The sequence below is a fragment of the Cnephaeus nilssonii genome, assembly GCF_951640355.1.
Source record: "Cnephaeus nilssonii genome assembly, chromosome: 12".
NCBI lineage: Eukaryota > Metazoa > Chordata > Mammalia > Chiroptera > Vespertilionidae > Cnephaeus > Cnephaeus nilssonii.
In genome coordinates this window covers 69,494,172-69,520,299 of record NC_137083.1, presented here as the reverse complement: position 1 = coordinate 69,520,299, position 26,128 = coordinate 69,494,172, and positions in this window count along the sequence as shown.

Sequence of the window (26,128 nt, the reverse complement as noted above, 5' to 3'; positions counted from 1 at the left end):
GGATTGTGCCTTAGCTGCCCTTAGGAGCAACTAACTCTTGAATACATTCCTTAATGTCTTTTCTCTGTCCCACTTTCCCCAATTCTTCACCTGTGTTTTTTAGGACTGCACTTGGAAGAATCCAAACTATGGACAATTGATGGTGATATTTCCTCTGGGCAATGCTTACCATTTCATCAAATTGACCTTCATCAACAAGTGCATAAGAATTAAACTTGCATATTTTGGTATACATCTGAACTAGAGGAAAATATCAATAGTCATCAAAATTATACAATAAATATATTTAGTCAATACTTAAATAAAGAGTACTAATAGATTTCAAATGTTTTGTGTAGAAATCTGTATTAATCCTCATGCTTTATGTCAGTGCCTATCACCCTCCTACTTCGAAATGTCCTTCTGGACTTAAATTGTAGAGAAGAACCCATTTTATGCAAAACATAGATTATATTAAGTCATAATTAAGAATTATCTTTCCCAGAGTTTAAATAATTATATTTCAAGACATAGTTAAAACATGGAAGAATGAAGTCTTTAATCTTGTACATTTCTTATCAACAAGAATTTTCAGACTTCTATATAAAACTTCCAAATATCATTTTGAATGTTATTAGTTTTCCACTGAATTTTCAATTCTATTTTTGAAACATCTCTCCTTGAAAAGATAAACTTTAAAAATGAAAATGAAATTTAGAATGACTCATTTTAACTTTAAATGAGGAATAGCAAAACCAATATATGATTTTGCACATACATAACTTAGCAGTGGTACTTTTATATTATGTGATTTTGTAAAATAATGTAAAAAAGATCCATCTTACTATATAATAAAGAGCTAATATGTAAAATGGTCATCATGCCCTCGTACCCTTGCACCCTCGTGCCCTCACGCCAGGGCCGGGGAACCTGAAGCCACGCACCCCCGCCCCGGTGCTGGGGCTGGGGGACCTGAGGTTGTGCTCCCTGCCTGGAAGGGTTTGATGGGGGACCTGAGGCTGTGCCCCCCACCCTGTGGGGTTTGATGGGGGTGGGGCCGGCTGGGTCTGGGTTTCGCACGATTTCGAGGCGCATGCAGGTGGATGGGGACTTGACTTTGGGTCCTATGGTACACCCCAGACTCTGACAGGAGTGAAATTTTCATATACGTTTTACTAATTTTCTTTCATCTCTGACACTTCTATTATAAAGAAACAGCAAATAGCAATATTAAAATAATTCCTCTAATTAATTCCCTTTTAATGTGCATACATTTTGTGCACTGAGCCACTAGTCCTCTCTAATAAAATGGTAATATGCAAATTAACCATCACTCCGCTACATAAGCCATGCCCACCAGCCAATTAGGGTGAGTATGCAAATTAACCCCAATCCAATATGGCTACAGCCACAGAGAGCAAGGTTTCCCAGGTAACAGAGGAAGCCAAGCTTTCCATAGCCGTTGCAGGCCTAAGCCTCCACTCAAGCTACAAAGTTTCAATTAAAAAGGTAAACAAATTCAAACAAATGGCAGCAGAATGGAGCTTGAGAGAGCAGGCCAGGGTTGCCGGCGGCAACAGGGGAAGCAAAGCTTTCCGCACACCCTGGCCGGGCTCACCCGCTTAAGGCTACAAAGTTTCAATTGTAGAAGGTGAATTAACTGCCACAGAAATGGCTGCCAGAGCCCCAGGCTTGGCTCCGTTCCAGGCTACAAAGTTTCAATTGTAGAAGGAAAATAAATTCCAGATACCAGGGCCTCCCCTTGGGTTGCCAGAGGGCGTGGCCGGCCTGCAAACCACCACAGGCCCCTCGCTCAGGCCGCCCCACACCCCAAGGGAACCCCCACCCTTATCTGTGACACCCTTCAGGGCAAACCAGCTGGCCCCCACCCGTGCACCAGGCCTCTATCTTATCTAATAAAAGAGTAATATACAGATTGATCATCACTGCAACACACAATATAGCTGCCCCCATGTGGTCAAAGATCCTGCCCCCATGTGGACACAAGATGGCCACGACAAGATGGCCAGCAGGAGAGGGCAGTTGGGAGGCACCCGGCCTGCAAGGGAGGGCAGTTGAGAGGGACCAAGCCTGCAGGAGAGGGCAGTTAGGGGTGACCAGGCCGACAGAGGAGGGAAGTTGGGGGCAAACAGGCTGGCTGGCAGCAGAGTGGTTAGGGGGTGATCAGGCTGGCAGGCAGAAGTGGTTAGGGGCAATCAGGAAGGGAGGCAGGCAAGCAGTTGGGAGCCAGCAGTCCTGGATTGTGAGAGGGATGTCCGACTGCCCGTTTAGGCCCGATCCCACCAGGATCGGGCCTAAACGGGCAGTCGGACATCCCTCCAGGAGTCCCAGATTGGAGAGGGTACAGGCTGGGCTGAGGGACAACCCCCCGCCGTGCACGAAGTTCGTGCACCGGGCTTCTAGTTTTATTATAAAAAACATATTATTAGCTAACCCATATGATGAAAAAGTAAAAAAGAAAGGTTCTACATTTGATGAGGGGATTTCTATCTCAACATCTTTCTATATATGTTATTATAAGAAGATAGTATCAAAATTACCATGCCATGTTGCTAAATTAAGTGATCATAATGGATTCATCAGTGTTAATGTAAACCCCATAGTACAGTGTTTGAGAAAAACAGACAATTCATTTCACTTTTATGTAATAGCTCTAAGTTAATAGTCAATGTTTACAAGACAACTCTGTTCTACATGAGATTTCAGAGACTCAGAGATCTTATATCATGTTGTAGCCACATCCCATTTTCATGTGTTAAAGCTGAATCAGCATGGGTCTAACTATTCTGTCGTTGGAAAGGAGAAGTTTACTGTCTTGAGGATTAAATGCAGAAGTAGCAAACATCACTTCTGCTCATCTTCCATTAGCAATCACTTAGTCACATCTTACTGCACGGGAAATGGGAACTAAAGTCCACTCACATTATCATAAAGAAGCAATGGCATATTTTGGAGGATCACTAACTTAACTCTTCCCTAAATAAATGGTTAGGGATTAGTCACTAATAGATATAAAAATATTCTATGTAATTTTAGAATTCTTAAGATTGGTATACATTTAAAAGACGGTAAGTATAGTAATTATTCCCATTGTGTTTGCTTAATAAGCGTTGAGCTGCTCTTATGAACAAGGATTTTAGTTTGTAACAAAATCAAATCTAATTTATGACACCTTTTTAAAAAATTGATGTAAAGCAATTAGTTTAGAAAAATGTCTCATGTAGACATCTGTAACTTCTTGAACATAGATTCGTTTCAGAATTATTCAGAATCACTCTGATTCCTAACATTGCTAGATTTTTGCAAAAGCTGAAATATAAAAAGTGTAATTACTGCACACATTCTTCCCTGGTGGTAAAATTAATGACACTTGTATGTAGGCAAAGATAGCTTCATTTTTCAGTGAACTTATGTATACTTTAATAACATAATAAATAAAATCCCCAAATCTCCTATTACTACCCCTTAAAGAGCTGAAAATATCAGTAATTTTATCTTCCAACACATTATATTATACAGTTGGAGACACTGATCAGCCACTCAAAGAACATTGTTATAAACATTTACCTGAACTTTGTATTGTCATACATTTAAATATGTATCACTATAAATATAATTATTATTTAATAATGATTTCTAAGCTTTAAGTTTCAGAAACAACAAGCTTTTTGCATTGTTATATTATGTGGAGATTCAAAACTATGTTTAAAATTTATGATTTGTTGATTTGTGTACAAGACTACATACATAGCACTAATTTTATAAAATGGAAATCCAGCATGAGTCAACTTGATTAGTCATCTAGATTAGTGAAATAATTTTGCAGTCATACTTATTATTTTAAATGAAACAGACTAATGGCATGAGCATAAAAATGCAAGGGTATTTATCTAGTTTACTCAGTGTGTAGATTGTATTATTTATTCATGATTCTTCTTTTCATCTTCCCTCTTGCCATGATTTAATGTGTGTGTGTGTGTGTGTGTGTGTGTGTGTAGGAGGGGTGGGAATCTACTTTTCCACTAACTTTTGCCTGAGCCAGATAATTTTTTCTGACTGGTAAAATGCAGACAGAACAACGTTTGCCAGTACCAAGCAGAGGTTTTTGGAGACTGTGTGTGTTTTCATTCCCGACTCTGTTTTTTCTGTCTTCTACCATGAGAACATGTCTCATGTAACATATGCTCCTTCATCCTGGTTCCCATAGCGAGGAAACATGTGGAGCAAAGTTTTACCTAATTTGTAACCTACGTATATACAAGTCCAGCAGAGAGAAGCCCAGTAGAGCTCTACAACAACAAACGCTTAAACATTGAAGCAAAACTATAATAATAAAAGCATAATATGCTAATTAGACCAGACATCCTTCCAGATGACCTTCTGGATGAAGCCTGGGCTGCGAGGGAAGCCTGGGTCCCAGGTGCCAGAGGGAAGCCGGTGCTGGCAGCTGGGGGAAGGAAGGCCTACTCTTGCACAAATTTCGTGCATTGGGCCTCTAGTATAAATATAAGCTATTATAAATGTCTAAGTTGTCAGTTGAATGGTATGTATAATTATAACAAAACCAGACCAATACAGAAATTGTTACCAGCTGTGGAACCAAACCTGAAATATGTGGCACTGACATTGGAGATACATGGTGGTCAGCCACTAGACTGTTCCTGTTGATAAAAAAAAAGTTTTCAACCCATGTATAATAATGGAACAAAATTTGACAAAACTGTACCTGGCAATAACTTGGAGTAGAAAGGTTCCTAATGAGGGCACAGAAGTCCCTTGATCTGGAGTGATGTGGGCTAGTTCTGAGCAGAAATAGAGTCGTCTCATGTTTCTATTTCTCCTCTTTCATTCTTTCCCTCTTTCATGAAAGCCCCATGACCCAGATGAGAGGTACTCCTTCAGTTTGTTTACCAAAGTAGGGAGATACATCAGACAGACAATCCTAACACTCAGCTTATCGCCTATCTCAGCTGAAACTAGGAGAAATAATCCTAACAAATCACAGTATAGCTAAGTAAAGAAACAGTCAAAAATTCAGAGATCTATAACAATTACCAAATGTCAGTTGCTGAAACCCACTGGGTTTCAAGGGAATTTATTAGGTAGCGCTATCATAGCAAAACCTGATGAGTTATACTCAGACAACCTCCCAAGTTACTCCTATGTCATTATTAGCATCATCATCACTTTTACTTTATTTTGACAATGTTTTCTTATAAAGTACATTATTTACCAACAATATTTACACTTATTCAAGAATAATTTCAAATACATTTTTATGGTCCAATGCTTTTTAATATAAATATTTGCAAATAGGATGACTATTGCTTCATACACATCCATTATATTTCTCAAGTGTTGCTTGGTTGGGTCTAAAATTTATGTTAAAGCATAATCTCAAGTCTTCAATGAGCATTAGATATTCTGTGTTTAAACTTAAAATTATTTAATGGAAACATTTACTTAAAAAACTAAATAAAAGAAATAAATCTTAGTTATCTTCTCAAATTTGGAAACTTAATTTTTTAGACAAAGTAATTATAAATAGAAAATAAAATAATACACTAGAAGTGCTAAGAGACATATTATAGTGAAGATATTTTTTCTAAACTTAATTCGATGTGCTAGAATATTAGGTATTTTAGTGAAATTTATGCAATTAGTAATTTACTTTAAATAATCTAAAAGATTATATATAATCAGATATTTAAATTTTCATGTCTACTAGCAGAAATGTATTATGTCATTAAAATATTTTTAAAACAATAAGGTTTTATATTTTCACTTTTGTACAATAATATTTTAAGTAGTAATGAAATCATTGTATATATAATCCACTTAATATTTATCCTTTTATAATTGTGTATTTATATTGCTGCCCTATATTTTATAGAATCTTCATACAGATAATAATTTTTTAAAAAACAAGTATTATTTCACCTAATAGATGTATGTGTCTGGGATATCAGTTTAGATTCATGAAAAGAAAATTTAGTTGTTGGTTTCGATCAGTGTTTGAGCCAATTTTTTAAAATACTTTGTAAGTTAGCTGGTGTTTGAATTGCACATAGTGTAATATTCTCATTAAAGTCACACAAGAATAATTGACCTAGAGATGATGTTTTAGAAGGCAGTGCTTAAAAGAATTTAGACTAATGAATTACAAAGTCATTCACAAAATCAGTTATCATCTATAAAGGATCTCTTTGACAATTTTCCTAATGTTCCAATTTTAGATTAGTAATAGATGGGTTTTAAAAGCTACCACAATCAGCCACATGCCTCAGTATTTTCCAAACAAAATAAAATACTGTATATTAAATCACAATTCCCATGGTGCTTAAAAAGGTAAATTTATTTCAAAAATGAATATAATAGTTGCTGTATGCAGTATTTTTATCTAAATTTCAGGCTACAAAAATAGTAATAAGAAGATGAAATATAAAAATAACTTAAACTTTTTCTTGTATAATGATTATTAAATAACTTCTATATCTGATTCGAATAACCCGGTTTTCCTGAAGGTGGTTTTTATCCTGTACAATCTTTATATTAGGTCAATTCAGTAACTCTTGCACTGATTGAATATTAGATTGAAATCTCACTCAATTATTTATCAGCGGTGCAAGAGTGAAAGAAATTTATTTTGTCTCTATTCGCTCATTTAAATGTGTATCTCATTCATTCAGTTATTGTGAGTAAAATTACTCAACACAAAGCAGAGTATCTAGTATAGAATAAGTATATGTTTGTACCTTTCCATTTCACTGGTAAATTCCCATCTTATCCATATGTGATCACCAACTTTGTTTCCAGAGATCTTATTTGTTAGTGATAATTTTTTCCTCAGACTTAGCACTGTCTATGACGAGTAGACAAAATATTCTGATGCTACCTTATACAAAGGAGACCAACATGTGTATGTACACATATACGTTACAATTCTCAACATGTATAGATGCAGCTATATTCTTAGAGAAATGTATATGGATATATATGTGCACGTGTGTGTGTTTATGTATCAAAATATTCATATTATTGTGTAAAAGGGAAAAGGGCATGCTTTGTAATTGATAATACAGGCACTTTGGAGTGCAAATGATAAAGAAATAATAATAATGTATTGTTTTTTTATCCATTTTTGAAATGACTGTCCTTGTCAAATATAAATTAATCAATTTTTTAAATTTGACCATAATTAAAACTCAAGTTGCTAACAAAAGCCCATTTTGAGGATTGTAGCAATGAAAATGAACACCAACATTTACTAGGGCCTGAATCTTTCCTCTGGGGGAAATTCTCTTGCCCATTGTTTGCCACGACCCCTGGCTCTATACTTTGGGAAATTCCTCCTTATCCAGTATTCTCCTTGGCCATATCTGAAGTGAATACTTGAAGCATGCCATCTGTGGGGACCCTGTTTAGAGTGCACCAGATGGTCAAGGACACTCTGAGCCTGGGACTCATAATCAGAATGTTCAAGGCCAAGATACCATACACAGGGCATCCAAGAACTATGTACAGGTGCACAGCAAGCACAACAATCTCACAGTCACTGTACACTTCAAATGATCAATGTCATTGTTCACAACTGGCCAGAGTATGATACATGTTATTGACTAGCCAGTGTGCTGGAGAGACGGAGCTGAGAGCTGGTACTGCTACGATGTAAGGCTAAGAGCTCATAGAGAGCTCAGATACAGCTACCATGTTAACCAGCCAGTGTGCTGAGAGAGAAGCTCAGAGGTAGTTACTATGTGAGGCTACAGAGACCGGCCACTGTGCTGGGCAGGGGAGGCAGGAGAAGCTGCTGAGCCAGAGAGACAAGAGAAGCTGCCGAGGCCGAGAGCTCAGATACCGCTACGATGTGGCCGTGAGTCTGGAGGCGCGTGTGGCTGCTTAGATAATAACTGTGGTACAGAGACTGATACTGCTTTGTGGGAAAGAGATGTATTTACCAGCCAGTGTAGAGCTGCCTATATGGGATTGCTGTGAAGGACTGTTTTGTCGGATGGCTATATGGCTACTGGCTCCTGCTGAGAAAGCTAAAAAGGACTAATTCCAATGTAACCCTGATATTTGGGGGGCTAGCAATCTGGATTTGTGCCAGCAAGCCCAGTGTACATTCTTGATAACCTATAATTAAGTCACTACCTCTTTCCCAGGAACTGGTCTTGCAGAACCTGTTACAGAGGCCATAAAACTGTGAACAGTGCACTGCCCCAGAGGGAGAATTATTCACGCTGGCGCCAGGCCAGACCATCAGATATGGCCTGGACACCCCCAACACCTGGGGGCCTTCTTGCAAAGCCGCGAAAAGGACCAGAAGCATAATCCATATTTGTGGGACAAAGACCCCAGGAAGATATAAAAGAGAAGCCCCCTGCATGTTACTTTACTCAGATTTGAAAAGTTATTCCCTGAGTCCACCAGTGTAAATAAACAGTGTCACTCCTTTTCTCTAGAAGCGTTGCTTGGTTTTTCTTTGGTCTTCTGCAACAACTGTTCCCTGACAGAGAAGCCAACTGCGCTTGGCTTTTTTGGCCTCTGGTGAGTGGACCAGGCTTGGGGCCTGGGGGCGTGGGATAGGCCTCCAGGAGGTGCGCTCTGCTGATTTTAGCAGAATTGAACCGGGGGACTCCAGGCGCTCCCGGACCTCAGCCTAGGACCCGGCCGGCATCTGGAGAAATGCACAGATACCTCTGGACCTGTCGACAGAATCGGTAAGGTAGGGGCTCCAGTCAGTCAGGCCCACTCCGAGAGAGTAGAAGGGGGAGCTTGATCACCTCCCCGGAAGTCATAGGACTTCATCAGTTAAATTGGTCAGGAATCAGGAATCGGGTGGACTGTTTTTTTAAACTCTGAGTGAATGTCTGGTGAAAGTGTGTGAGTGTGGAGGGAGAGGTCCTGCCCTCTCCTATCCTTTGTGTGGCTCCATGACTGTGGTTACGGAGTCTGAGTGGGCCCCAACCTGCATTTCCGTGATTTGTCATAAGGCATTACGGTGACTCACCCCCACGTGGAGGTGACCAGACCCGGGGTTTATATGGGTGCACCTTAGTTAAAACAAATCTAAGCTCCCAAGGGATGTGGCCAGGCGGTCATCTGAGTGAGGATCTGTGAAAACAGGTCACTCCCTCCCTTGTCTGTTTCTCACCACTGATCATCATGGGGTCAGGACAAAGTAAACCCACTGTTCTCAATTGCATGTTGAAAAATTTAAAAAAAGAGTTTCAATGGGGATTATGGTATTAAAATGAACCCCAAAACACTGAAGAAATTCTGTGAATTAGAATGGCCAGCCTCCAGGGTCGGCTGGCCCTCGGAAGGCTCTTTAGATGAAGGACTGGTCAGGTGGGTCTGGAATGTAGTTATGAAGGACCCTGGACACCCAGATCAGTTTCCTTACATAGATGGCTGGTTAGAAATTGCTCAAACCTTGCTGCCTAGGGTCCAGTTCTGCGTGTGTAAGAAGGGACAGAGTAAGGTTTTATTATAAGGAGAAAAGAAGCAGGCAGGACAGGAGAAAGCAGAAGAGAAGCAGGCAGGTCAGGAGGAAGCAGGAGAGAAGCAGGCAGGTCAGGAGGAAGCAGAAGAGAAGCAGGCAGGACAGGAGGAAGCAGAAGAGAAGCAGGCAGGTCAGGAGGAAGCAGAAGAGAAGCAGGCAGGACAGGAGGAAGCAGAAGAGAAGCAGGCAGGACAGGAGGAAGCAGAAGAGAAGCAAGCAGGACAGGAGGAAGCAGAAAAGAAGCAGGCAGGAGAGGAGAAAGCAGATGAGAAGCAGGCAGGAGAAAAGAAACAGGTCCCTCTGAAGGGAACCCAACCCACTGTTCTGCCAGGACCCCCTGAGGAAGTCCCGCCAGTTTTACCACCTCCATATGTGCCACAGGCAGCACCAAGTGCTCCCCCTCCGGTAAGGAAGGTCCACAAAGTCTGGAAACACTGCCCCCCTTTGTTTCTCCTCAACCGGGCTCTCCAGAGCCAGTTGGGCGGTGCTTGCGTTCAGCCGATCAAGGGCCCAAGCCACAACCAGCATGTCAGATGCCTCTCAGGGAGATTCGGGGTGCCCAAGTGCTTGGTGAAGATGGGACCTTGCAGGAGGGAGGGCCAGTCTATTATTATCAGCCCTTTACCACAAGTGACATCCTGAATTGGAAACATCACACCCCAGCTTATTCTGAAAAACCTCAGGCCATGGTAGACCTCCTAGAAACGATTTTCCAGACCTAGAAGCCCACCTGGGTGGACTGCAAGCAGCAACTTTTCACATTCTTTAACACCGAGGAGTGCATGAGAGTAGTAGCAGTGGCTCGGAAGTGGCTCCAGACCCAGGCCCCGGCAGGAATATTAGATACAGACAGATGGGTCAGGAAGGCCTTCCCAGATGAGGAACCTGATTGGAACCCGAACTCAGAAGATGGAAGGACCGGGCTAGAAAAATATCAGCTGGCCTTCCTCCAGGGGGTCAGGGCCAGAACCAAGAAGCCCACCAACATAGTTAAATCTCTGAGGTTTTCCAGAAGCCTGATGAAATTCCAGCAGCTTTCTATGAGAGACTATGTGAGGCATATCGGATCTACACCCCCTTTAGACCTGAGGCCCCAGAAAATCAGACCATGGTAAATGCCGCTTTTGTAGGCCAATCCCAGCCTGATATCAGGAGAAAATTACAGAAGCTGGAAGGGTTTGCAGGAAAAAATGCTACCGAACTGCTGGAGATAGCCAACAAGGTTTTCATTAACTGAGACAGTGCAGCAAGGAAGGAGGAAGAAAAGAAAATGCAAAGAAGGGCCAATATAATAGCAGTGGCTTTTAGAGGCTCAGGCTCCCAGACAGATCAGAAAGGGAAGCAAGAATACAGATCAGGGGAGAAGGAAGAGCGAGCCTGAGACGAGACCAGTGTGCCTATTGTAAGGAGACAGGACACTGGAAGAACGGGTGTCCCAAAAGGCAAAGTAAGAAAACTGGGCCCCCTTTTCCGCCCAGTCGCTATCAACCAGAGCTACTCGAAGCAGATCTCATTGGGCTAGCAATGGCTGATTCCGGCTAGGACAGACCGGGCTCTTTTCAGCTGGGCCCCCACGAGCCCATGGTCAGAATGAAAATTGGGGGCCAGACTGAATTTTATAGTTGATACAGGAGCTGAGCACTCAGTAGTCACACAGAAAATAGCGCTTCTCTCGGGAAAGGAGGTCACCATTATTGGAGCTACTGGGGACCAGACCCGTAGACCATTCTGCTGGCTTCACCAATGCCAACCTGGCGGCCATTCAGTGATTCATGAATTCCAGTACTTGCCAGACTGTCCAGTGTCTCTAATGGGTAGAGACCTTTTAGCCAAAATGGGGGCAGAAATCACTTTTGCTCCAGATGGCTCAGCACAGCTTCGCCTAAGTGAGGAGACCTCCCCATTGATCCTGTCCCTATCAGTGCCAAGGGAGGAAGAATGGAGACTTTATACCCCCCAGTCAAAGGCCTCACCATTAGAACCTGAATTAGAGAAAGATGAGCCAGGTTCGCCATCCTCTTCAGGGTGATCCGCAAAGGGTGTTTCTGGTCAGAGGTCACCTTCCATTCAGGCTGGGCGTCACTCGGCTGGTGGGCTGCCTGGTCTGGGCGGAAGGGAATCCTCCAGGCCTGGCTAAGGACCACGCCCCGGTGCTAATGGACTTAAAGCCTGGGGCACAGCCTGTTAAAATCTGCCAATATCCAATTCCAAGGGAAACAAAGGCTAGGGACTGAAAGAAAGCAGGCAGTATGCGCCATCCCAGTCCCTTGCACCTGGCGGCAGATTCGGGAATTCCTGGGAGCGGCGGGGTTCTGTCGAATTTGGATCCCAGGGTTTTCAGATCTGGCTAAACCTCTCTATGAAGCTTTAAAAGGAGAAGAGAAGGCACCCATCGACTGGGGTCCCAATCAGGAGAAAGCCTTCATCACCATGAAGGCAAAGCTCACTGAGGCCCTAGACTAGGGCTACCAGATGTGAAGGGAGACTTTAATCTTTTTGTTCATGACAACAGCAGAGTAGCCTTAGGAGTTCTAACCTAGGAGTTTGGACCCTGGCAAACACCAGTAGCCTATCTCTCCAAGCAGATTGACCCAATAGCCTCTGGATGGCCCCCGTGTCTCAGGACCCTTGCAGCCATGGCACTGTTAGTTAAGGAAGCAGATAAGCTCACCTTAGGACAAAATTTAAATGTAAAATACCTCATGCTATTGTCACCCTGATGGAAGCAAGGGGGCAGCACTGGCTGACTCATACTTGAATGACTCAGCTGTTATGTGAGAATCCATGGGTACGATTAAAAGCAGTGAGAACTCTTAATCCTGCCACCTTTCTACCCATTGCTGAGGGGGCCCCTGAGCATGATTGCCTGGAAGTCTTAGAGGAGGTTTATTCTAGGCGGCCAGATTTAATGGATAGGCTCCTACCAAACCCGGACTTGGTATTGTTCACAGATGGCAGCAGGATCTTAGATGAAGAAAAAAGACGAGCCGGATATGCAGTGGTATCAAACCTTGAGACAATCAAGGCACAGGCCCTGCCTGAAGGATGGTCAGCGCAGAGGGCAGAACTTTGGGCCCTAATAAGCATCCTAGTACTCAGTAAGGATAAGTGTGCCAACATCTACCCTGACTTGCGCTATGCCTTTGCTGCCCTGCATGTCCATGGGGCCATATATAAGGAAAGGGGGCTCCTGACAGCCGGAGGAAAAGGAATCAAAAATCAGAATGAGATTTTAAAGTTACTAGAAGCAGTCTGGGAGCCCAAGGAAATAGCCGTCATCCATTGCAAAGGTCACCAGAAAGGGAAAGACTCAGTGTCAGAAGGAAACCAACGTGCTGACGCCACAGCCAAGCTGGCTGCTAAAGAACAATTGGCACCGTCATGGATCATGTTGGCCCCCAAATTACCTGAACCTCCAAAATACACCCCTTAGGAAGAGGAATAGGCCCAGCAAGAAGGGGGCAAGTAAATGAAGGAAGGCTTGTGGATACTCCCAGATCATAGGGTCTATGTCCCAGAACAGTTAGCCCATAAGGTAGTCCTCCAGCAGCATGAACTTACTCATTTAGGGAAGACTGCCCTAGAAGCTTTGTTAGGCAGATACTACCTGATTGCCCATCTTCCCTCTTTGTGTGCCTCAGTCTCTCAGTGTTGCCTCCTCTGTGCTCAGAACAATGCCAAACAGGGTCCTGTGGGACCGATAGGAGTTCAGCACTGTGGGCAAGGTCCTTTTGAGGACTTAGAAGTAGATTTTACAGAAGTAGGGCCTAGCAGAGGGAATAAATACCTGCTAGTCTTTGTTTGCACCTTTTCAGGCTGGGTCGAGGCATGTCCCACTTGCATGGAAAAGGTGAGAGAAGTCACTAAGGCATTGCTGAAGGACATAATTCCGCAGTATGGAATGCCTCTGACTATAGAGTCTGATAATGGCCCAGCCTTTGTAGCAGAAATAGTACAACAGGTAGCTAAGGCTTTAGGAATTAAATGGAACCTACATACAGCTTACAGGTCTCAGAGTTCAGGGAAAGTAGAGCGCATGAACTGGACTCTAAAGCAGGCTATGGCTAAGCTATGCCAAGAGACAACCTTACCCTTGTCAGATATCTTGCCTCTTGTACTCCTGCGAGTATGCTGTGCCCCAAGGGCCAGGGTAGGTTTCTCGCCCTTTGAAATTCCATAAGGTAGACCCCCTCCATTAATTCAGCCAAAGGGAGATTTGAAGGAAATAGAGAACTTAGAAATCCAGGAACAACTACAAGGACTTGGAAAAACTGTCTTTGAGGTCCACAGATGGGTTATTGAACGATTACCCAGCTCCCTAGGAACAGCTGTACAACCTTATGAACCTGGAGACCAGGTTTGGATAAAATACTGGAAAAAGGAGCCCCTCAAGCCTACCTGGAAGGGACCCTATCCAGTCATATTAACCACCCCCACAGCTCTCAAGGTTGCAGAACTGAACACCTGGATCCACCACTCCTGGGTAAAGGTAGCCCACCAGCCGAGTGACGCCCAGCCTGAATGGAAGGTGACCTCTGACAAGAAACACCCTTTGCGGATCACCCTGAAGAGGATGGCAGACCTGGCTCATCAACCTGCTCCAAGGAATTCAGAAACACCCTGTTGAATTCTTCCTTACACTAATCTTTCTTTCTTACCTCCTCCTAAAGGAAATATGCTCTGGTATTTCTGGATAATAATTGGTTTTATCTTTCTAATAATTCTTATTTTGTCTTTTTATGAGTGCTGCCGGAACCCGATACTAGTACCGGGAGAAGAACTCATCTGCCCTTGCTGGGACACAGAAGCACCATAAAATTACTGCTTCCCACACAGCAAGGAAACAAAGGCCTCATCATGAATTGTTGGACTACACCTTGTCATGCCATCCTTGGCTACATCTGCCTTGCAGTAATAGTCATAATACTACTCTTTGTCCTAACAGTTCACTGCTGTGGACCCCCACTGAACAGAAATAGAGGGAATAACATGCTCCTACTAATAATATTAGCTAGCACATACTTGCCTCCCATAAGGGCCACTGCCACGTGTCCTTGCTTAGAAACTCGCTACCCAAATATGCTAGACCGGGTAGTCTATGGGAAAACCCAATCAAGCCAGATATTTGTTAGCTATACTTATCAGTCTACGGCATGTTATGACTCTGCTACCAAATGCATGTGGGGGGAAGGGGGAATTGTATTGGACTGAAAAAATAATAGGACCTGTCACAGCCAATGTGCAGCTAACTAATGATGTTCCTATTTGTTTCAGCAGTACCCAGGGTCAACATCCAACAGATTGCCTCCCAGATTAACTATGCCATTCTACCCTCAAGGTTGAAAACACTACCTACCCCTGGCGGCTGCCTGCAGGAACATTCTACATGTGTGGGACCGCTGCTTTCCTCTGCCTGCCTGCACACTGGACAGAAATGCCTTTAAACTTCATATGGTCTTACAAACCAGAAGAATTCCCTACAAACCCCTCCAAGAGGAAGAAACAGGATGCTAACCCCTTGGTCATAACCTCTTTTCAGCAGGAAGCAGCTAAGAGCGGTCATCGTCCATGTTCACCATAACATCCCGTAGTTGTTGTACTGCAAGGCTAAGAGAAAATTGTGCGACAAAGAGAGGGAAATGATAATGATAAAGATAAAAAGGGCTAATTCCATTGTAACCCTGATATTTGGTGGGCTAGCAATCTGGATTTGTGCCAGCAAGCCCAGTGTACATTCTTGATAACCTATAACTAAGTCACTACCTCTTTCCCAGGAACTGGTCTTGCAGAACCTGTTACAGAGGCCATAAAACTGTGAACAGTGCACTGCCCCAGAGGGAGGGTTATTAACGCTGGCACCAGGCCAGACCATCAGATATGCCTGGAGACCCCCAACACCTGGGGGGCTTCTTGCAAAGCCGCGAAAAGGACCGGAAGCATAATCCATGTTTGTGAGACAGAGACCCCAGGAAGATATAAAAGAGAAGCTCCCTGCATGTTACTTTACTCAGATTTGGAAAGTTATTCCATGAACCCGCCAGTGTAAATAAACAGTGTCACTCCTTTTCTCTAAAAGCGTTGCTTGGTTTTTCTTTAGTCTTCTGCAACACTGCAATATAGACTTATTCTTATACACCCACATCTTCTCATGGCTTCTCCGTCTAAGACCCGGCATCCAAGAAAGTCCATTATTGCCATCAATCATTTAGTAAATCTTTGCCATTACAAACATAGATTATCATTTTAAAAGTCATCAGTGCTAGTTATTATATATAATATATATATATTCTGCCATCAACATCACATATTTTTGTGTTTTTTTGCTGAGGCAGAACCTCACTTCAAAAAGTCACTTTCTTATATTAGTTAGGGTACCAACTAGCTTTCTATATAAGTTAGGAACTATATTTAATAATGAGACAAACACTATGCTTCAAATATCCTCCATCCTAGTATTTCAATAAAGTAAAAAGGAATGTTCAAGAAACCAAGTACCTTATGGTAAATATATAGATAATGCAAAATATGAAAGTCTGATTGAGAAGTAATGGGAATAAAATATAATGAAGGTGATGTCCCATGTAAAAAAAAAAAGAAAGAAAGAAATAGAAGATCAATCATGCCTTTGATAATACTGGCATTGTACTTTTAAAAATTGTGAGATAGTGATACGGAATTTTTGGACTGGAACCTGGATTCTTTGTCCGCCGGAGTCAAAAAATGAATCCATGGACAGAAGGTAGTATAGCAAAGGTGGAGATTTATTGAAGAACAAGTACAGACTCCCATATGGGGAGAGGGAAAGAGTCCCACAGAACAGGACTCCCACGTGGGGAGGGGGAAAGGGTCCCACAGACTTTCTGTTTCCGGTGTCCTGATATCCCCTCTGATTGGTCAATATTCCCTCTTGAATTAGTTACTATAGTAAGTCCTGAGGCCCTCCTCCCTCATTGTCCTCCTGTTCTTTCTGGACTTTTTTCCTTCTTTATTTTGTAAATATAGACCTTTTGGGGCTACTTCCAGTTCCTTGTGTTATAGAAATGTACCTATTGTTGCTTCCTTCTGTTATGGAAATGTAGCTGCACCTGGCTTCCTTGCCTTATGGAAATGTACCTTCTCCCAGTCTTTAGTCCTGTGTTTTTTCCATGGGCCCCAATTCTAAAAATTCCCCAAACTTCCCTAAATTCCCCTAAATTTCCTGTTTCAATAGGAATTATGCTTACATAACTAAAACTTCCTTCAGATATCAAAGAGACAGATGAAAAAAAAAAAAAGAGAAAGAGAGAGAGAGAGCGCAAGGCTTCAAATAGAACAAAGAAATTGTTTTCCTACTATTGAACCAACATCTTCATACAATCCTGGCTTTTTAGATAAATAAGTTAACAAAGACATCCTTTAGAAATGGCTACTGATACTTTCCCCCTGAATCAAATAAGAATAAAAATGTTATGTATACAGAAGTTGCATCAATAACAATTAAAGACACCCAAGGCACTCCAAGAGTGGAGAGGCAAGTTGGAGTGAGGATTCCCTCAATGTAAGCAGAGGGGAAAAATTATATTATTTTTTAAAGCAATCAGCTTCAAACAATTGATTTTTACTAATAATAAATAAGAACATTCTTAGAAAAGCAAGTTCAGTGAGTCCAGGAAATCACAATACCACTTTCAGAAATAATTCCAGCTGTATTTTCTAAGTGTTTATACGGTAAAGGGGGGGGGGGGAAATAGGCCTTCTAAACTCAGAGCTACATAATAACGTGAAATTTAAATCCACTAACGTGAAAATAGGAAAAGAACAATTAGGACAAAGGCAGTTCAGATGTGCACTTCTCCTAGAATAGAAAATGGAAGAACTGGCTTTAAGATATAGTTTGTACTTACGAAGAAATAAACAAAACTAAGCCTCAATACTTTATTTGAAGGTAAAGGAAATAGATTAAGTACTAATGATAGCAATTAAAGTGTATAATACCTTTTACATTTCATTAATATTTTATATATTTGTCTATGGGTTACAGTAATGCATCCAGTATGGAAAAACCAACCTCTGTCTTAACTCTGACCCTGGCTTCTCATTATCTTCCCAGAAGCATCAACTGTTGTCAGTCCTTGATAGTGCACTCAAAGATATTTAGGTGTATATAAGCATATATTCATATACATTTATACACATATGCAAACTTGTACACTCAAAAGTAGCCCACTATCACCAGTAGTCTGTATATTGACTTATTTAATTAACAATATACCTTGAAATTTTGTAAAATTATGTAAAAATAGATGTGGAGTTATTGTATTTTATATTATGTATTCTTTTAAACCAATACTAATATCAGTTTAAAACTAACACACACACACACACACACTCACACACACCTCTGTTGTAGCTGTACCATAGTTAGATATTGTAAATTATCATAATGAAACAAATAAAATAATATATTTGCTGTTAAAGGGTATGTGAAATCTTAATTTTGATAAATATTTCTAATTGCATTATAGTTGAACTCCTGTTAAAGAATTTACCAGGCAACAGGAAAATATATGCACAGGAGTACCTGGAGATACAGGAAAAACCCATTTATTTCCAGATGTACTAGTACCGTGACTAAGGGGAGCCTGTTTCCAAATCCTGAGCCAACCAATATGGAGGAAGCTTCTCTTTATACCCTTTGGTTTCTTTGTCCCCCAAATAAGGATCAGACTCCTGGACCTTTCGTGGGCTTTGCAAAAAGCCCCATGATTTGGGATAGGGGCTGTGAGACCACACCTAAAGGCTGGGCCTGGTGCCAGCTCTGATAACCCCCTCCGGTGGTTGTGTATTGTTCATGGTTTATGGCCTCTGTAAAATGGGAGTATTTAGGTAAACAGGTCTTACAAGACCAGATAATTAAGGAAGGGGGAGTGACTAGACTATAGACTAACAGGAATGTGCATTAGGGATACTAATTAACTAGGTACAGAGTTGGGCTGCTGGTCTCCCCCCCAAAAAATGTCTTATTTTCCTCATCACTCCAAAACATCAAAGTATGATGGTGCATATCAGCCCACTCTTTCGGAGTATGCTATCAAAATCCCAGAATAAGTAATTAGAAAAAGAATATTTAAAATTAAGTAAACACTTTATTATAATATGCTAATTATAAAATCAATGTTTGACACTATCTATTAGATGTTTTATATGAAACATTTGTTATAATGAGTGTAATTTAAAAGAAATGGAGACTCATTTAGTAATGGAGCTTAAATGATCTTTCTCTTCAGCAAATATGCTCAACAATCATTTACAATATACATATCAGCTTCTTTTAAACGGGAACTGTGATAGAAGCTCTAAGTGTGATAGGAATTCAAGCAGTTATTTGAAAAAGAACTCTAACATTTACATAATCTTCTGGTACTGAAGTATATATTGTTTTACATTAGTGTTATTTACTTAAAAATCTATAAAAAGTCATCTGACTCTTCCATATATTTTTCTTATGCCAAAGCCTATTAGAGTGTTTGCAGTGAAATATTAAACCCTTAGGTTATAAAACTTACAAATGAGCCATTACTGTCTATTAGGTCAGTCCAGATGGGCCATCTCTTGGTTAAAATAGCTTATAATAATTCAAATATAAAAATATCAAGCCCGTATTGTAATGATTTACTATAAGAGATCCCATAAAAATAAAATGCATACATTTTCCCAAGAAAACTTGTGAAATTTTTGAAAAATATTTAATTTCTAAACACCTTTAAAAGTATTGTATTTCAAGATTATTTTGCAGCTGTAAATTTTTTAGAATGTTCTATATTTATAGATTATTCAAATGCTATTCTAATTTATTCCCAGTTATGCAGGAACAAGTTGTGGAGGAATTATTCTAAATTATACCTAAGACTGTAAAAACAAGACCAGAGATAAAGATGGAAAATTAGCAATGCTGTGAAGAGGAAAAAGCACAGAACTGAGAGTCCTGAGATCTGGGCTCTGCCACTAACTAGCTCTGTAATCCTGGCAAGGATATTACTGAAAGTCTTCAGTCTTATTATCTCCCCCAAAATAAGCTAAAAGTCTAATTTCTAAGGACAATCTCTGGGCTAACTTGAGTTCACAGATAAATTTAAATTTAAATTTAAATTTAAATTTCACTGATTTCTACTCTAACTTTTATTGTTTCTTTGCTTCCACTTGCTTTAGGCTTAAATTATTTTCATTTCCCTAGTTCCTAAGGTAAAAGCTTTGATTGTTGATTTTATATCATCTTTGTTTCCAACTTATTTCATGCTATAAATTTCCTTTTAACCATTACTCTTGCTGCATCTCAGATTCTTTTTCATTGTATTTTTATATTCACTTCAAAATATTTAAATTTATGTAATGACTTTTTCCCTTGACAATACATTATTAGTAGTATGCTGGTTAATTCCCAATTATTTGGAGATTTTTCAGTTATTTTTATTTTTTATTTTTAGCTCTACTTTAATTCCATTTTTCTGAGAACATAATTTGTATAATGTCTATTTTAAAATTTGTCAATATGTTATGGCCTTATTGGTGAATTTGCATGTGAATTTGAGAATAAATTAAATGTATATTTTGTCATTGTTGGATAGAGCATTGTATAAATGTCACTTAGAACAAGTATATTTATAGCGCTATTAGGTCACTATACCCTACTGATTTTCTTTTTGTGTGACCTATCAAATTACTGAACAAAAGGTACTGACAAGGGTATCTAGTGGTCGGAGTGGACGACACCAGATTTCAACCACTCTCATAAGGGACACATTCAAGAGGCAGACTCAGTGAGCACCAAAGCCCTACTGTGTCTCCAGCACAGCAATTCTTCCGTTATAGACACAGCAGGTCCTCACAGCAAATTGGCCTGGAGGCCAGTTCCTCCCAGTGTACCAACAGCAATCAAGGCTTTTAACTACACCAAGACTTTCCACTCAGCCCACAAAGGGGTGTACCAAGAGCAACCACCTAGAGTGATTGGGGAAGCTGAGTTACCGGCCCCTATAGGTCACTGACCACACAAAGCCCTCCATCAACACAGGGAGGCAGCCAAAATGTGGAGACACCGAAGTATGTCAAGAGTAGGAGAGGTGGAGGAAAGCAAATTAATGGACGACACAGTGTTCAGAACCACATTTATAAGGTTACTCAAGAATCTTCTAAAAACCACTGAGAAACTTGAAGAGACCTTCAAGGACCTTAATGAGAATACCAAAAAAAAAAAAAAATGGAAAAGGACCAGTCAGAAATTATGCATACACTGTCTGAAATAAAGAATATACAGAAACTCAACTGTAGACCACCGTACCTGAAGAGTCAAACCAAAGATTTGGAATATGAGGAAGAAAAAAACACCCAACCAGAGAGGCAGAAAGAAACAAGAATCCAAAAGTGTGAGGATAGCGTAAGGAGTTTCTGGGATGGTTTTAAGTGTACCAATATCCAAATTTTTGGGGTGCCAGAAGAAGAGAGAGAGCAAGATACTGAAAAACTATTTGAAGAAATAATGACAGAAAACTTCCCCCACCTGGTGAAAGAAATAGACTTACAAGTTCAGGAAGCGCACAGAACCCCAAACAAGAGGAATCCAAAGAGGACCACACCAAGACACATCATAATTAAAATGCCAAGGGCAAAAGACAAAGAGAGAATCTTACAAGCAGCAAGAGAAAAACAGTTAGTTACCTACAAGGGAGCACCCATACGACTGTCAGCTGATTTCTCAACAGAAACTATGCAGGCCAGATGGGAATGGCAAGAAATATTCAAAGTGATGAATAGCAAGAACCTACAACCAAGACTACTCTACCCAGCAAAGTTATCATTCAGAATTGAAGGGCAGATAAAGAGCTTCACAGATAAGAAAAAGTTAAGGAGTTCATCACCACCAAACCAGTATTATATGAAATGCTGAAAGGTATTCTTTAAAAAGAGGAAAAAGAAGAAAAAAGTAAAGATAAAAATTATGAACAACAAATACATATCTATCAACAAGTGATCCTAAAAATCAAGTGAATTAAAAATCTGAGGAACAGAATAAACTGGTAAACATAATAGAATCAAAGACATAGAATGGGAGTGGATTGATAATTCTCAGGGGGAAGGGGTGTCTGTGTGGGGGGTACGGGAAGAGACTGGACAAAAATCATACACCTATGGATAAGGACAACGGGGGGGGAGGTAAGGGCAGAGGGGGGGTGGGAACCGGGTGGTGGGGAGATATAGGGGGGAAAAAGGAGAAACAATTGTAATAATCTGAACAATCAAGATTTATTTAAAAAAAAAAAAAGGTGCTGACATTTTCCACCAAAATAGTAGATTTGTCTATTTTCCTTCTATTTCCATCAGATTTTTTCTTCATGCATTTTGACACAATATTTTGGGGTGCATACATTTTGGATTTTTATCTTTCTGGAGGAATGATCCCTTTATCATTATTTAATGCCCCTCTTTATCCCTGATAACCTTCTTGTTCATGAGTCTGCTTGCCTTGAATTAATATAGTTAATTCAGATTTACTTTGCTTAGTGTAAGCATAATGTATTTTTCTTCATCCCTTTGCTGCAAGCAGTTACCTTTAAGATCAATTAATAGAAATATAAAACATATTTTATTTTAATTAATTTACTTCTCCTTTGTGTTCTTTCTTTTTATGTTGATCTAAGTTTCTGACCTATATTTATTTCTTTCTGCCTTTAGAACACCTAAGATTTTCAGGGCAAGTTTGGTTAGCAAAGATTCCCTCAGTTTTTTGTTTGTATGAGAACATTTTTTTTTAATTTATCCTTCTCTTTTGAAAGATGGTTTCAATACATATAGACAGTTTTCAAAACTTTAAATACTTATAACTACATACATTATACTTAAATATTTCATTCCACTCTATCTTCTCTTCCATGGTTTCTGATAAGTCCACTGGAATCTTATGTCTTCATCCAAAGGTAAGATGACTTTATTCCTCTGACTTACTTTAAAATTTGTTCTTGTCTTACTATGAAATGTTTCACTGTAGTGTTTTGTTTTTGTTTGGTTATTATATTTGTGTTGTTTTTAGTATTTATTCTGTTTGGTGTATGTCATCAGTTTTGGAAACTTCTCAGTTATTATTACTTCAAATGTTTCTTCTGATCCTTTCTCTCCTTTTTCTCTTCTGGTATTTATTATACATATTTTACACTTTTAAAATTGTCCCAAAGTCCTTTAATACTCCATTTGATTTTTTTCTCGTTCATTTTTTCTTTTTATATTTCACTTTGTTGTGGTAGTAAATTGTGAGGAGCGGGAGCATTCTCTAATCTTCTAATTAAATCTTATTATTTTAGTGACCTGTTTTGTAGAGCTGTGATCTTCATATACCTTTCTCCAGTGGAACAGCTTTTCCCCCTCTGCCACCTATTTCATTCCCTAGCTACGGTGTCCCAAAGGCCTGCTGGCTCTGATTTTGTTTCCCCTCTTAGTTAAAATCTGAAGGCTATATGGGCTCAGAGATTGGATCAGAACTGAGCTCTGCTAAACTCCTTCCCCTGGAGAGCATGCCTTTGTGATGGTGAAGGCTCTGGGCATGTAGGACACTGATTACTCCCCACCTCTCCCTATCAGAGCTGTGAAGGCATCTTTCTTGGATCTTCATGGTGAGGAGCTGGTGGGATTCCTGTAGGCAAAGCCCGCAGGAGTATTAGAATCTCCCAAGACTGTGGTCTTGAAGACTTTCTCCCTTTCACATTAGTTGACATTTCAGCCTTCACAAGTGTTCTAGTGCCTTCTATTTAGATGCACCTGTTTCAACAGAGTTGGGGCTCTGCAACCTCAGGGCTCTGAAGTGTCCTAGATAGCATTGATTTTCAGTTCTCCCAGCTTTTTCTCAAAAGGATGATGTGATGATCTCCAAGCTCTTTAGATGGAAGAGATGAAACTCAAAGTGTACTTGAGTGCTTTTAGATATAGCATTCTTAACTAGGGGTTCCCAAATGCCTGCTCTATTCTTTTTTCTTTTCTTTTTTTAAATCAGAATAGCTGCGTAAGTAACATCAAGAAGCTCCTTAGAAAAAACAGATCCCTAGAAACTCTCTTTCAGAAATGTTGTGATCCAAACTGGTATTAGTAAAACACTTCCCCGGGTGATTTTTTAGAACATTTTCTAAAAAATAAAAACTATTTTTGGCTAGAGCTATCAACTCAAAATTCTCTATTTTCCACCTATTTTAATGCCTAACTTATAGCTTACCTCATTTTAAAGCAGTTATAATGACCTTGAATAATCTATTGTCCATATTCTTCCAAGAATTTTGTCCCACACAATACTATAATCAAACTTTTGGTTATCATCCATCTTTCTCAATCACATTTGACTGGAATCAAGGTATTTATTAAAATTCTAGAAAGACCTTCAAAAGATGATACATGGAAGTATTAATCAGTTTCCTTAAAATGATAGGAGCAGTCCATTCATTTCATTGGTAGGAAGGGAATACCCAAAGACACATTAAAATTCCATATGATTTCCTTCTTAGCAGCCACTATGGCAGCCAAAATCACTGGAGCTTGGCCTCTCTAGGCCAGTAGGGCCTCTCCTCCATGGTCCTGTGTGTCAGGACTATTTCCAGGGCTGCCAGTGAGGCGTTGATCCTCAAGTCAGTCACTGGTGACTGGTGCCCTGGAGCCCTTGGGACAGTGTCGCTGACTCAGGCCTGGGTGGGCCAGCTCCACAGCTAGTGTGGCGCCTGCTGCTGATCCTGTCTCAGGTTGTCCTCATGCAGAATGTCTGTTATGTCTCTCTGGGCTGGCATTGGTGGGCCAGCTGGTGTGTGTGTAGAGGACCCTTGCTAAACCAGATGTCCCACGCTGAGACCCTGGGCTTTCTTTCCACCTGTCTAGGCCAACTCTCCATGGTGTCCTTTTTTCTCAACTCCCTCACCTGTGCCCTCAGTTTGCTGTACTTCATCTGGTGAGGAAAGCAGTGTCTGGATGTCACTGTCACTGTCCAATTCTTCCATTCCTGGGCTGCTGGTTCTATAGCTCCCTGTCCCCCTGGTACTGTGACCTGGTAGCTGGTCCAAGCCATGTGCATTGCGCTTATGGTATCATCAGTGAGTACCTGTGCATGCAAACAGCTAAAATAGATTCTGCTCAGCCCCTAAATCCAATGACTACAGTTTGGTCCATTGGACACCCTGCTGGGCAGTTTATCTGCTCAACACCTTGGGCTGCTTTGACCCTTTAGATGAGGTCCAGCCGAGGTCTGAGAGGAACCCTGGAAATGTGAAGTCTCTGTTGCTGTGTGAGAGATAGTGAGGCCCTTACAAGAAGGCAAATAACAGACAGAGTCACAGCTGCAAGAATGACCTCTGTTTGCTGAGCCCTTGGTATCTGGGAGGTCAGCAAGGGGACCTGAACTTGTTTGTGTCTGCAAGGTCAGCAAAGGGACCTCTTTCTGGGTAATAACAGGATTGGAAACATGTTACTCTTGAGCCACCCTACTTGTAACTAGCCTGTTACTAAAAAAAAAAAAAAAAAAAAAAAAAAAAATCAAGTATATCTGATTGAAGCAAAGTCATCTGTCTTACCTCCCTGGGAATAGCTGTTCCCTTTGTCATGTGATTGAACCACAGATAATCTTTTAGAAAAATATTTGATGTCTGGACCCATAACCACAGAAAAAGATGCAGGTGCAAAGTATTAGGCTGCTATCACGGGCTGGATTACAGATGGGGCACCAATCACAAGGAAAATGCACAACCTATATGCAGCCACCCATGAACACATGACTAACTTCATTTCTCTGACTGAGTGCCCACCATGATGCCATCTTTCAACATAGTAGTCCTTAGGACCCAGAAAAGAGTCCCCATATCACTCCTGTCTAACCTTCATAATAGTTCGTTAGAAGTGACCAGGCCCCTCAGCTCCCACTGGACTTCAGTTCTGGCAATAGTTCCTTTTATCTGACTTATTTGGAAGTCTATAGTAGAAAGGGTACCCAGAGCGAGGAAGCCCAAGCTTTCACCTCAACCTACACTGATAGTGCCGAGGGAGAAAGGAGTTTGCTGCTAAGTTATTTCCTAGGGGTGGAGTATTTTTTGTTAGGGGCTTGCAGCTGTCAGTCTTTGTACCTAAATATAGTATTTTCTACGGGGTAAAATATCTCATAGCAAAAAATGGTTAAAATTAATTAAGAAAATATAATTGAAGGTTGATATGTAAAATGAAGTTAGGGATCACACTTAATACTCTATTAATATAAAATTTTACTCAGAGCACACTTGACCCATTTTATATAATGCAAAGCTCAGCATTTAACTCTGGACTGATTAATGAAATATATTTATTATTCAAAACTGAGGCTTATAATTTTCATGTAAATATTGTTTATTGTTATAAGCAATATGTGTATATGTCTGTGTATTTACATGTTGACATCTATATTTTCCATCAGATTAAAGGGATGGGATATTTTGGATGACAGGAAAAATGAAAGAGAAAAGTGAGAGGAAACAAGAAAGCTATGGATGTGAAAAGCCTAGATTTTTATTTTCTTCCAGGTAAATCCAAATGAAGAGATAAATCTGGAAGGCGCTAGCTTTTTCTGCTTTGGGCTCTGAAGTTATCAGTCCT